Here is a 12,792-nt window from a genome sequence, read left to right on the forward strand (position 1 = left end):
CCTTTTTGATCATTTTAAACCCTCCTCATCAAAATTCGACGAATAAATAAAATCCACAATTAAGGTGTATACATGACAGATTACGAGTAAATATAAACATCTTGCATGATCATGAAATAAGATTGATGAAGTGTTGAGACCATTCATTCCCACCATGGGAAATTCAATAACCTTGGGTGACTTTAAAAGTAAAATTTTATTATTTCTTTTCTCGTCAGAGGGCAAATGTATGCTACAGACAGAAATCTAATTTTTCAAAAAACATTATTTTATTTATATAATTTCCGGCACGACTATTTTATATTATTAGAGCACAAGAAAGTTTATTCTCCTAAATTCAATGTACTCCAATTATCTGGAACCAAATTTTTTAAAACATGTACAAATATGATCTAAAGTCATTCAAAAGAACCTCCCTCACTTCTAATGCACAACCTAGCATATTAGAACATATTTTTAGTAAGACTTTGTTTCGTAACGTAAAAGTAAACGTTTTTAGGTGTCATTTCAAAGGTTTCTTGTGTTTTTTGTTCACAAGTTTTTTTTTCACTATTTTTCAGTATCATTTAATTGTTAAGAGTTTAGTCAAAGACCAAAGTTGTACGGCTTTTGAGAATTATTTTTAACTAAACAGTGTTCTCTTTTTAAAGCGTAACACACAAATTAGTTTTTTTTTTTTTAATGAAACACCCTATATATTTTTACATCTGCCTATTCCTAAGCTTTGTAACTACGCCAGTTGTAAAATGTTGATGCGACGTTGCCACAGTATTCCAATTTTTTTGACATTTTTTGGCCATGCAAGGATTCACAAAAAATCGCAGTAGGGTTATTTATAAAATTTGCTTTAAACATTTTGTGAAGGATAAATAAAGATACGCGCTTTATTGTGGTATCAATTAAATCAAATTTTAATATACAGCGTTTATAAAAAAATTTAAAACTTTACAATTTTAAAAATCGATATTTCAGGTTTTTCAAATAGAACATTGTTTGTTTTCTTACTGTAGCTTACTCTATCTTTTGTTCCCTTTCTTTTAATATGCCTCTTAAAAAACTAACAAATCGCAATACCTATCAACTTTAAATATAGAAAATACTACAAAAAAGTAATCAAAAAATAAAATACGATGCAGAAATAAAATATGTATACGTGTTCCTTTTGAAAAACTAAAATATCAATATTTGAAATTGTAATATATTTTTTTTATAAACCCTATACATATAGGTATAAGAAAATGCACTGATGCCATAACAAAGCGCGTACTTTTATTTATCTCTCCACAACATACTGTAACACTGATTTTAAAAATAACCCTACTGCCGAATAACGTGGCATATTCAATTAAAAAAAAAACACTGTAGCAGTAAAGCCTGATAAGCGGTCAATCAAAATATCAAAACACATATATGTAAGGTGTTAAAAAAAAAAACTAAGTTTTATGTTACACTTTAAAAACAGAACACTCCATATGTTTAAAAATATATACATATTTCTACAGTTTAGTCCTCAAAGACCCGTACGACTTTGGTCTTTGACTTTTTTCCCATTTCTAATAATAATTTATGACATTTCAAGGAACGCGCGCTTAGTGATTCACCTTGTAGGTACATTAAAACTCGAAATATGTAGGCAACCATCAATTTTGACGTCAGGAAATGTACACTCAAGCTTCAACTTTTTTCTTATTACAGTTTCCCTTTTTTGTTGATCAATAAAATTATTCTACTGATTCAACAACGTTCAATACACCGTCTGCTACCTGTTCCAAAGTAAACTCACTCCGTACATTTTGTGACTCATTTCAGCTGACTCAGCGTAATGGTATTGGTAACTTAAATAACAGTTTGTTGATATCTATGCAGCCCTGGGAGCATTTTATGAACATTTACACTCTTTACTAAAATATGTTACTCTCAGAGTAAACTTTTCTGATATATACTTGGTTCACACAATCTTTCAACTCTAGTCTATAGACTATTTTATAGAAGGGAATGTTCCTTTTTCTATGTGAATTTAAATATCTTCGCACATATTGTAATATTCAAATTTCTCTCTGCTACTCCTACTCGCAGATAATGTTGTTCGCAACAACCCCCCAGAGATTTTTAAATATTTACAATTGAGTAAACCAAGATCAACTAGTAGATGGATTTGTCTGATATAGCTTCAAAGATGATTGCCAAAGAAATATTCCATCCCTCACCTTAACTCAAGTTTGTTAAAATTATGGCATCCTTTCTAACTTTGAGATATTTGAGCTAGTGATTTATAAACCCATCCTGAATAAAGTTCAGGTCTATAGCTCTCTAAATTAGCATAGTTTCTTGCATGGTAGATCTAGAACCACCAACTTAATAACTATTTACCCACTTTATCTGTGAGCAACTTGACACTAACAATCAAATAGATGTTGTATACACAGATTTCTCCAGTACATTCGACACTGTCAATCGTAATATTCTACTTATTAGCAGACTTACAAAATCATTTTCTTTCTTTCGTGAAGTCGTACTTTTCAGACAGAAGGGGTCTAAATGAAAAGATTACACCTCGATATCAGGTGTCACACAAGGATCCAACCTTAGACCTTGGTTTTTTGTATTATTCATAGACGACCTTTTGGGATTGCTTACGTGTCCCACATTTACTTCATTGATAATCTGAAAATATTCGCTCCTATTTCCTCTGTTGCTGACGTGAGCTTTCTGCAAGACAATCTAAATGTCTTTTCATAGTGGTCGTTCTTCAATTATATGAAACTAAACATTGTTAGATGTTATGTTCCTACGTTTTCATACCCAGTCTTACCATATACAATTTTGATTTTTTCCCAAAAATCTAAATGTCCAAGGTAAAAAAAAGAACGGTGGATAAATAAACCAAACCACAAACAGTGAATTCACAAAATTTAAATAGAATTTTCAAGTTCTGGAGATTATAATCGCCAGAGAGACAAACGGAAACGAAAGGCCAACATGTTCGCATTGTACAAGCCCTACAACATGAAAAAAGCATGAAATTAGCTATTCGTCAAATGCACCCTATCACAATACTTCCCCTAGTTTACGCTCAGGAATTACTTGTTGGCTTTTAAAAAGCCCAATATAAAATACCTTCTAAATTAACATCCTACATCTACTTATCGGATTTAATTCTGGTGTTATTTTCATTGGTTGAGTAGTGAAAATTATCTTGTAAATACATTTGTCCCTTTGAATGCTCACACAAAATGATGCCGTTTCTGAAGTTCGTTCCCCTCATTCCAGACTTTCAAGTTATCCACATCAATGTTTGCAGTCTGTTATGTTTGTTTGCAAAGTCAGTTTTTTGAAATTTGACTGATTTTGGTCGTTCTATCGTCTATTAACAGTACTACAATAATAGAATAAAATGAAAAACTGCACCAAGAAATTTTTCTGGTGCTTCTTTTGCTCATCCTGATCCAAACGCTTGACGCTGTCACTTTGAACTAGTCAATAAAGTTAAGTTATTATGACATTTTAAGAATAATTTTGATTGAAATCAAGTGTCATTTTCAACTATATCAATTCTGATACCTGAAAGTAAAGTGGGACCAATTTCAAGCAAAATTTGTTCACGTCGACAGAAACAGGACTTGTTGATATATTACCAGTACATGCTTAACTGCGACTTTTTATGTCGATACATCGAACGAATTTGACTATTAAGCACGTACGGATGCTGGTTGATCAGAATAAGCGGCGGCGGAGGCAGATAAAACGAATGCACTTGTGTTAAAAGAAAATGAAACAGAGAGAATTAATAATTATCAAAGCAAAAGTTTCAAAAGACTTTTAGATCCACCGTTAACTATTTGTGATCCACCATCCAAATTTTAAGACAGAACGTGCTCATCGCATGCGGACCTGAAACGAAAACCTCATTTTTCGTGTGGTCAGAGTCGACCTTTATATCACTATCTATTGTAGGGGTGAACAGAATAGATTTTTCGAAATCCGTTCATACCCCCGAAATCCCTAAAAAAGTAACACGAGCACGAACGTCCTATTCAAATGGCCAAAACGTGACCTCATAATAAGAGGACGCAAATGCTTGAAAGTCTATATTTTAAATTCGATAATTCCGACAGCGACGTATGGCGTAAAACACGTGCAAAATAGGTACGAAAAAATCTTCTGTGCCAATTATTGACTTTATTAAAACCCAGCTAGGTACGAAATAAATCACCACGCTATATTGAAAATTCTCAATTAAACGGCTGCACGCTGTTTTAATTGAACAAATGAATTGCTGGAAAATTGAATTACATTCTCCGATTTGTTGTTCCATGTTGTTGGTCCTTTGTTTCTGTCGCCAGAATTCGATAGTTGGGCGGCCAATGGTGACAGTGTGGTGACAGTACATAAGCAAGCACAACAATATAGCGCCTGAATTCCATTAACGCATATTAGATTATTTAAAATTTGGAATACAGCTAATGAACAATGAACATTGGATTGTGTGTTCATTTACAACCTGTTTTAAAATTCGCATCACTGAATCTATTTATTATTTACCAGTATTCTATACACCAAATCGGAATAAAGCTAAGACTAATGTGTCAGATTTTTGATATTATCCCATAGTAACTTGGTTCCTTCATTAAAAAATATCCGTCTTAAAATTAGTCTATCATATTTTAAAACTGCATATTGGAATTATACATGTTCTTATTACTACTGGCTACCAGATAACAACAGGTTAAAGTTCAATTATTGTTATTCTCTCGGAAGAATGCCCAGACAAACACAATGCGATGAACCAGAAAATTAACAATTTCCCAAGACTTATCAAGTACGGTTGTGTAAAAAATGTTATAAACCTGTATAAACGACCCTTAACTGGCATTTATTCTCCATTTATGGGCAATCTTTACATTACAAGCACCGGTATTTACTATAAGAATAACTTGTTAATAACATTCAGCGAATATCGCATTAAATACGCAACTTTCTGAAGTCGCTCCGCAGATATCGCAAGAAATGCCGTATAATACAGTAGATAAATTCTAGTACTTAGCAAACCAGTTAATGTACTCGTATTATCTCCACAATATCGTGATTTAAAATGTGTAACCGGTCTCAATGCTTTAATCAGAATGACAAATTTCCTTTAAAAAAACGCAAAGGAAAAATTATTGTTCCTTGGAAGTGAGAGCCACAGTTTTTGCAGCAGAGGATTACAGAGTAATTTAAAGCGTGCAACAATACAATGACTTGCGATATCAAATTATGCAATTGAAACATAAGTTTTTAAAATATGATTATTTGTAACTACACGTGTAGATAGATTATTTCTTGTGTGACTCACAAGACAACTACACAAATCCGCGCCAGGTACATGTTACTACAATCAATTTGAAATTAAGTGTTCTATTTATTACTCATTTATGAATATTTATCACATAGATGTACTAGAGTACGAAGGGTGACAACCAAACCGCTCCAAAATACTTGCTTTATTTTAAATTAGTCACAGCTTTCGCTAGAACAATTCCAATTTAGTTTGATGTAGTGTAGTATAGAATTACTTGAGTCGTTTACATTAGACGTTGTGTTGTAACGTTCTTCAGCGAGAGCTTTCGACTTTGTTGTGGTAGTAAGCTCGAGTTACGCTATATACAAACTTTATATAGAATAGGAAATTACAAAGAGAATTGTAGGCTTACGTTTCCCTTCAACAAAGAATGCACGGGGAAATTCTGTGAAGTGGACACTTTTAACTTCCTTTCCATTCAAACAGAAAATGTTTGCTTCACAAAAATATGCTAAAAATAGGGCCACCGAGGGCTGGAACGGAACATCATATTTTGTTAATAATTCACACGGATGAAATGTTGGCGTTTAATTCTTCACTTTCAGTGAGCGAATGTTACGATTTTACTGTTGTTACTTACGTCACGTTATATCACATAATATGTAACATCATGTAACAGTAATATAATTTCATGGCCAAATTGTTATTGTTACTCGCTCACCCTGGAACGATAGCTCCAGAAAGTTTGGTAAAAAAAAATATTATGACGAATCTCCAATTTCAAATTTTTAACAAAATGTGCAAAAATTCCTATTTCAGTCTATATAGTGTGTGCCTACCGTATTTTTTTAAATCCCAAACTACCAACAATTCTTAATCTATGGTGTCTATAGAAGTTTCTTTCTAGCGACTCCGTCTGCTGCACAGGTGCTTACAATGGCAAATTTTCTTCGTGAAGTTTTATACCTTCACGGAGAAAATAAAATATTACACACATTACTCGAATCCAAAGAACTAATGGACTAGAATTAATGCGAGTTAGACATGAGATAAGGATAAAAAAATGACGATAAAAATTAGTAGTAAGTTGAATAGCACCCATGCTAAAAACTTGGAGAATTAAGTACTTTTTCGATATAGCCGCACTCCGCTTGCAACAACTTTTGTAATTACTCGCCTTCCAGCAGAAGTTGGTAGAGAGCAAAGAACGAGCCGTAATTTATGTTTTAGACATTGTGCGTTTAAAGTTTCCACCGAGTGTTCAAAAGGTAGGAGGCTTATTAAATTTTTATTTTAAATTTTGGAAATTAATTTTACTTTGTGGAAAACCCATCAAAAGCACACATACAACTATTATTAAAGGCTGTAAATCAGATATTCAAATAAAAAACGTGGAAAATTCAAAACTGCATCAAAAGAAATTCGAAGCGCCCACTTTTTCTATCATTAATTTTGCGTTTACTGATCAAGAACCGAATTTGTTAGGATTCTATGGCAATTAAAAAACACTGAAGTTGTTTCGTTTTATCGGAGCGAACCCAAGCAGGTAGCCATAAAATGCAACAAAACACATTAAATAGGGCCATAAAAGATGAGAAGCTGGTAAAGAGACTTGCCGGAACCCACAATCATCGACCCGCGAAGCGATTTATTATAGCTACGACCGCCCCTTTACAATTTCATATATTAATTGAAAACTGCGGAATTACGTTGTATTTTAATAGTATAATCACTGAGATCATGGATAGCTACAGGGTATATCCTGTTTAAAAATCCGCAAAATTAAAAGGATTTTTTAATGCTTGATGTCTGTTTTTATTCTTGCAGATGAGCTAATGAAGTGGTTTTAGCTGTAGCGATTTAATTGGTAATATTTTATTTTCGTATCAATCATAATTAATTTTACTAGATTCTAACGGAAACTTTTAGCCTTGTGATATCTCCTGGTGGGAAAATGCCTCTGAAATTTTTCCTTAAATAAGTTCGATCATCGATAAAGAACAATTCTTTATAAAGTTAATTTATGAAGCCTGTAAAAATTCACTGCAAAGTGAATTATACTATAATTACAGAAAAACATTTACAAAATGAGTATTGCGTGTCGAGGTGCAGTTTAAGTTGCCGGAGTTCCGCGAACAGACTTGGAAATTACAAAGATCAATTTCACAACAGTAGTGCTAACACAAGAATAAGACAACCTGGAAGAAAGCTGCATTAAGTTAATTAATAATTATAAGTCTACAGTTAAAAATACTCTCAAGCCTGTGCTTTCGCTTTTTTCACGTTGGTCTAATAACATTGTATAGAATTTTGTTGCAACAACCATTATCCCGACCGGACACATTAAAGTAGCGGTTAACGTCTGAACGGATTTTTATGACATATCTGCGTATGTGAGGTTGATTTTCTCGTGCATAAATTGCGGCATGGAGGCTGCCCGAAGGGAAAGTGGTTGAATTTACGCTCTGCTGGTAAGCCGGTTCAGTTGCAGCATTGATGTTTATTATGTTGAATTTAGTTTGTTTTATTTACAGTACAGTTCACTGATATCGTTATGTAATTTCATTGTGCCGGCGCACTAGTGAAACAATATTGTTATCGATTACTGTCTGATTATACAAAATTAACTGAATTGTTACACACTGTTAGCTTGTGATGCTCCTTTTCTTTCGTTAGTAGAAACTTGAAATTTTCCCTCTATCAAAAAAAAATAGGTGTTGCATTCTATAATAATAATATATATTTGTCACACAAAAAAATACATGTGTACAGTAATTAGTTTTCCGCTAGTTATCATCATAAAGGGCTTGGACAGTCTGCTTCACTGAATCGGCATAATAGCTACTAAAACATTTGGAGAAATCGGTAATCGATAAAGTAAATTTTCCCAATTATGAGAATTACTCTATATGCACCATATTATAGTTGCTCAAATTGTTATGTTTAAATGCTACTCCTAATATATGACGCGTTCAGAGGGAATACCGAAAATTGAATCGAAATTAATTAAATCCTGGATTAATTTAAATTTCACTTTCTACTAAAACACTTATCTGTGCACTCGCATTTCTACAAAATGTCAAACGTCTTCCATAATATCAGATTCTCACATAAAATTATCCTAATAAAAATGGAATAAGTTAAACTTGTCACAATTTCGTAATAAATCATTCAGTCAGCATTCTTGCAAAATGGACATTTCCAGTTAATGAGAACCACATTTATTTCGAAATACCTAGCTTGTTATAAGAATCAGTTGCTTACGATAGTTTGTACTTCCGCCAATTGCAAAAATAACAAATAAAAAATATAAATATATTTAAAAATAACGCTACGTTACTTGCTAGTGGCAGGAAGTTGAATCAAAAAAATAATACAGGGAAAAGTGCGGTCAACAACTTCGGGATCTTGCATTACTGCAACAATTTCTGAATACAATTGTAGATAATCAAGATAATGTTAAAATTGTTCGCCATGCGAAAAAAACTTGCTACATTAAATTAATTAACTGATTTATCATGGACACGAAATTTTGAGGTCACTTAACAAATTGCAACAAAAGCTGGCGAACACAAATTTATGAAGCCAATTTACTTAACGTTTTAATATTAACAAAAAGTGTATTAGTTAATGATGTGGACAATTGGAAGTTAATTACACGAAAAGTGACAAAGTAAACATTAGCAATTTACAACTTTTAACGATTATTGTGAGTAATGAACTTTCTACAATTTAGTACAATTTAGTAATTTTGAATAGGTTTCCCCATTAATAAAGAAAATGTTATGGTGTTATAAGTCAGCCCACAATTAACATTAGATTTTGAAGATAAACACTGTTGCAACAAGTTTCAAACACGGATTTCATTTATTTCTGCAAAAAATATTAGCAAACAATGGACGCAATATCACTTTATTATTAGTGTTACTTAATTATATTTAATCGTCCAGTGCAACTAATTCAGTTTTGTTGCAATTCATAAAACAAATAACTTACGCACACATCCTACCAACCTTTTTATATTTATTCGTATCATAATAACACAATGATGTAACTTCGCAATTTTCACTTAATAAACTATTTCCACATTTGCATTAGCATGAATCTTCTTACAACGCTACGTGATCAGAAAATTTTATTTTATTTGAAACAATGTCGCGTATGCCGAATTAAAAAAAAAATATCAATTCCTTTCGCTCCTTGCCGGACCTTACATTCGACCGTCGACCGGATATTATTAAATTTAACATGTTTCCCGAGATACATATTTTTGTAGAATCACTCGCAGAAACATTTAAATGGAAATAAAATCTCGAATGAAATGCTGTTTTATTTTGAGAGCTTTTGAAGTATTTCCCTTTGGGATGCCACAAAAGCTCAGCCATATAAAATTCCACTTTTGTTTCACTTGTTGTCAAGACAAAAAGCTGTAGCCAGACCTAAAATAAAAAAGCCTTCTATACGTGTTGCGAAACAACAAAAATAAAAGCCTAATTCTCAGATTTATGTTATATCACAGTAAACGATAAATTATCCATTGAAGGTTTCATTTTGCTGCTCGAAAGGTTAAGTAACAGGTGCTAACGCAAACACAAAGTGCAAAAAACGTGAATGCAAAAAAGACAAAATATCCTAACACGTTATGGTTCCATAGTAAAGGTTAAATATTTGCGGTATATCAAAGGTTTGGGTTCTTCAATTAAAAAAGCCGGGGATTCCTAAGAATTCAGAATACTTGTTCCAGATAACGAAGTTAATTCCTGAGTGATCGTTTTGTATTGATAAACATCTCTCGTATTGCAGGATAACTGGTTTCGTTTTATTTCATTTCTATGTGATTTACACCATTAATTTCGGTGATTTAATGATTGTACCTTTCATGTGTACTTAATTACACACGGATATTGGATATTCTCTGCTTCTCCTTGCATACGTTTTTGTAAATTAACATCTATAATTAGGATAACTGAAATTTCAATACAAAATTTAGTTACATATATATTGATAAAAGTGATAAATTTTTTACATTAAAAAAGCTAACAAACGCGACGGATATAAATATCCTACGCACTGAATTACGAGCCGTAAAAATATGCAGTTGCAAACACAATAAAATTTAAAATGAAATTTTACGAAATCGTTACAACAAAACAATTTTTCGCACGTAAACATTATACATAAAAAGATAAAAATCTTGATATTTTCAGAGAAGAACTGCAATAATCCACCTGGCGAATGGATCATTTCACTGTCTTTTCGATGTTCGCTCCTAGTGTACGAAAAAGTAGTTCCCGTTTCCGCCAGTTTATGGTCTACTGGCGATTTATTAGTAATATTATTTGGATGTTATAAAATAAGATACTCCTGCGTATGGGTTTATGAATTCGTCTTGAGTTCTTATATTAGACATCCAGATTTGCAACATTTTGCTATTCAAACTTGACACTCCTCTGAAATCTCGCAAACGTTTTAAAGTTATCGTAAGCATGTAAATCGTTATTCAAAATTTTTTCGTTTATGCCCTCCCTAAAAAATGATGACACCATTTTACAATTTTACCGAATTTTTCCTTAAATTTTATACTATTATTAATTATATTTTATTTAATATAAGACTGCATGTATCATTTAAGAATACGTTTTGAGCTTTTACTCTAGACTTCCAGAATTTTGGGAAAAAAAATCAAAATTGTATTTTACAATTTAACTTTGATATGGCAAAACCGAATGCTCTGACGTTTTAAGGTTATAGGAAGCATTAATAAATCGTTAATCAAAATTTATTTGTTCATGGCCTTCTCAAAAAATGATGACGTCGTCTTACAATTCTGCCTAATAAATATTACAAAATAGCATGCTCCTGCATCTGTGATTCATGAATCCGTGGTGAGTTTTCATCCTTGGCATCCAGATTTTTGGAGAAAAAATTAAAATTGTATAACAATACTTTATAATTTAACTTTCAAATTGCAAAAACTGAATGCTGTGAAATTTTCCAAATATTTTAAGATTATTCAAAGCATGGAAAATCGTTAGTCAAAATTTGTCTGTCATCTTATAATTTTTCCGAATAAATGTTCTGCAAATTTATGAGCATTTTTGGGAAAAAACTGAGTGTGGTTAATTGGTTAATTAGTCCTCTCCTCTGCGTTAAGAAGATAAATTCAATCAAATTTTTTTTTTTAACCGCTGAAGCTTATAATCTGAACATGCTAGTAGTCGAATTCTTTCGAAGTATACCTAAAGATAAACAGTGAAAGTTAAGCATGTACTAAGAAATTGAAAATATCCACATTTTTTCCCGTTGGTTATCTGCTTTAAATATATTTCGTATTGTCCACACTTGTGCGGACCGCCCATTTGGAATTGGCGCCCTCGCGGCGCAGGGGCTGCGGGAGTGTTAATTGCGCCACTGGTTTTTACTTTATCTAGACACTTGGAGGTTATCACAAAACGAAAATAAGAAATCAAATTTTATAATATTTTGAAGAAGTAGGATTTGCCGGACTATGCTTCAAGGCCGAAGGAAGTCCTGTCGAGATACTCCTCAACCATGTATTTTTATTTCAAAATTATACAATTTACAATTTAACTTAAAAACTAAAAAACGACTACTCTGAATTTTTGAAGCGCTTTAAGGTTGTCGCAAACATAGTAAATCGCTAATAAAAATGTATCTATTATCACCTCCAAAAGTTATTGACGTCAGCGCAAAATTTTGGTGGATAAATTATATATCGAAGAAGTGCAAAATAACATAATAATATATCTGTAAGCAATTTATTGTATTGATTAATTTAGAAAAACTTAAGCTTATCTTTTTGAAATGTTTTGTTGTTATTAGTGTTATAAATTTCAAAATTGATTTATTTACCCCCCTGAAAATATGAATGACGTCATCATAAAATTTAATTAAGAAATACTTACTTGAATCATACACATACCACGTTTCTTTACTTGTAGTTTAATAATTCACACCAATATTTTTATTTTAGCTGATAGTTCTGGGTTATTAAAAAAATTGGTCCAAAGTTATTTCGACAGAACTTCCCTAGCCCCTGAAATACAATAAAACAAATCTAGCTTTTTCGAAAAATTATGAAATTTCATTATGCGAATTTTATTTATTTTTTTGAAAACCCTTATCAGTTAAAATAAATAATGTATGTAACGTTAAAGTAAATGTTTCAAATGAGTTTTACCTTAACAAATTTTTGTGATGACGTCATCAACATTTTTGCAATAAGACGTATATTCACAAATTTTCTGGAAAACCGAGCCCGATTTAATCAATAAAATAAACTGATTCATTAATTAATTTTCATGAGTCACCCTCTATAAGAAACTTAAAACTTTTAATGCAATGATAAATCACAAGTATAGCTCATCATTTTTGTACATTTTGGATAGAATTTATTCGCAAAAATTTTGAGAATTTTTTGGGAGGGGGTAAACGAATAAATTTTGCTTAACGATTTACCATGATTACGATAACCTTAAAATATTTACAAG

The 12,792-nt window shown here is 31.9% G+C and overlaps 1 protein-coding gene across 3 annotated transcripts in view; it reads right to left on the bottom strand.

The window, feature by feature from the left end:
• The window catches only part of LOC135126778 (protein scalloped), a 91,720-nt gene that overhangs the window by 41,363 nt on the left and 37,565 nt on the right, over positions 1-12,792 (bottom strand). The window lies entirely within an intron of this gene.

The sequence above is a fragment of the Zophobas morio genome, unplaced genomic scaffold (genome assembly GCF_036711695.1).
Source record: "Zophobas morio isolate AGI-343-1 ecotype UQ-CSIRO unplaced genomic scaffold, CSIRO_AGI_Zmor_V1 ptg000011l, whole genome shotgun sequence".
Classification (NCBI taxonomy): domain Eukaryota; kingdom Metazoa; phylum Arthropoda; class Insecta; order Coleoptera; family Tenebrionidae; genus Zophobas; species Zophobas morio.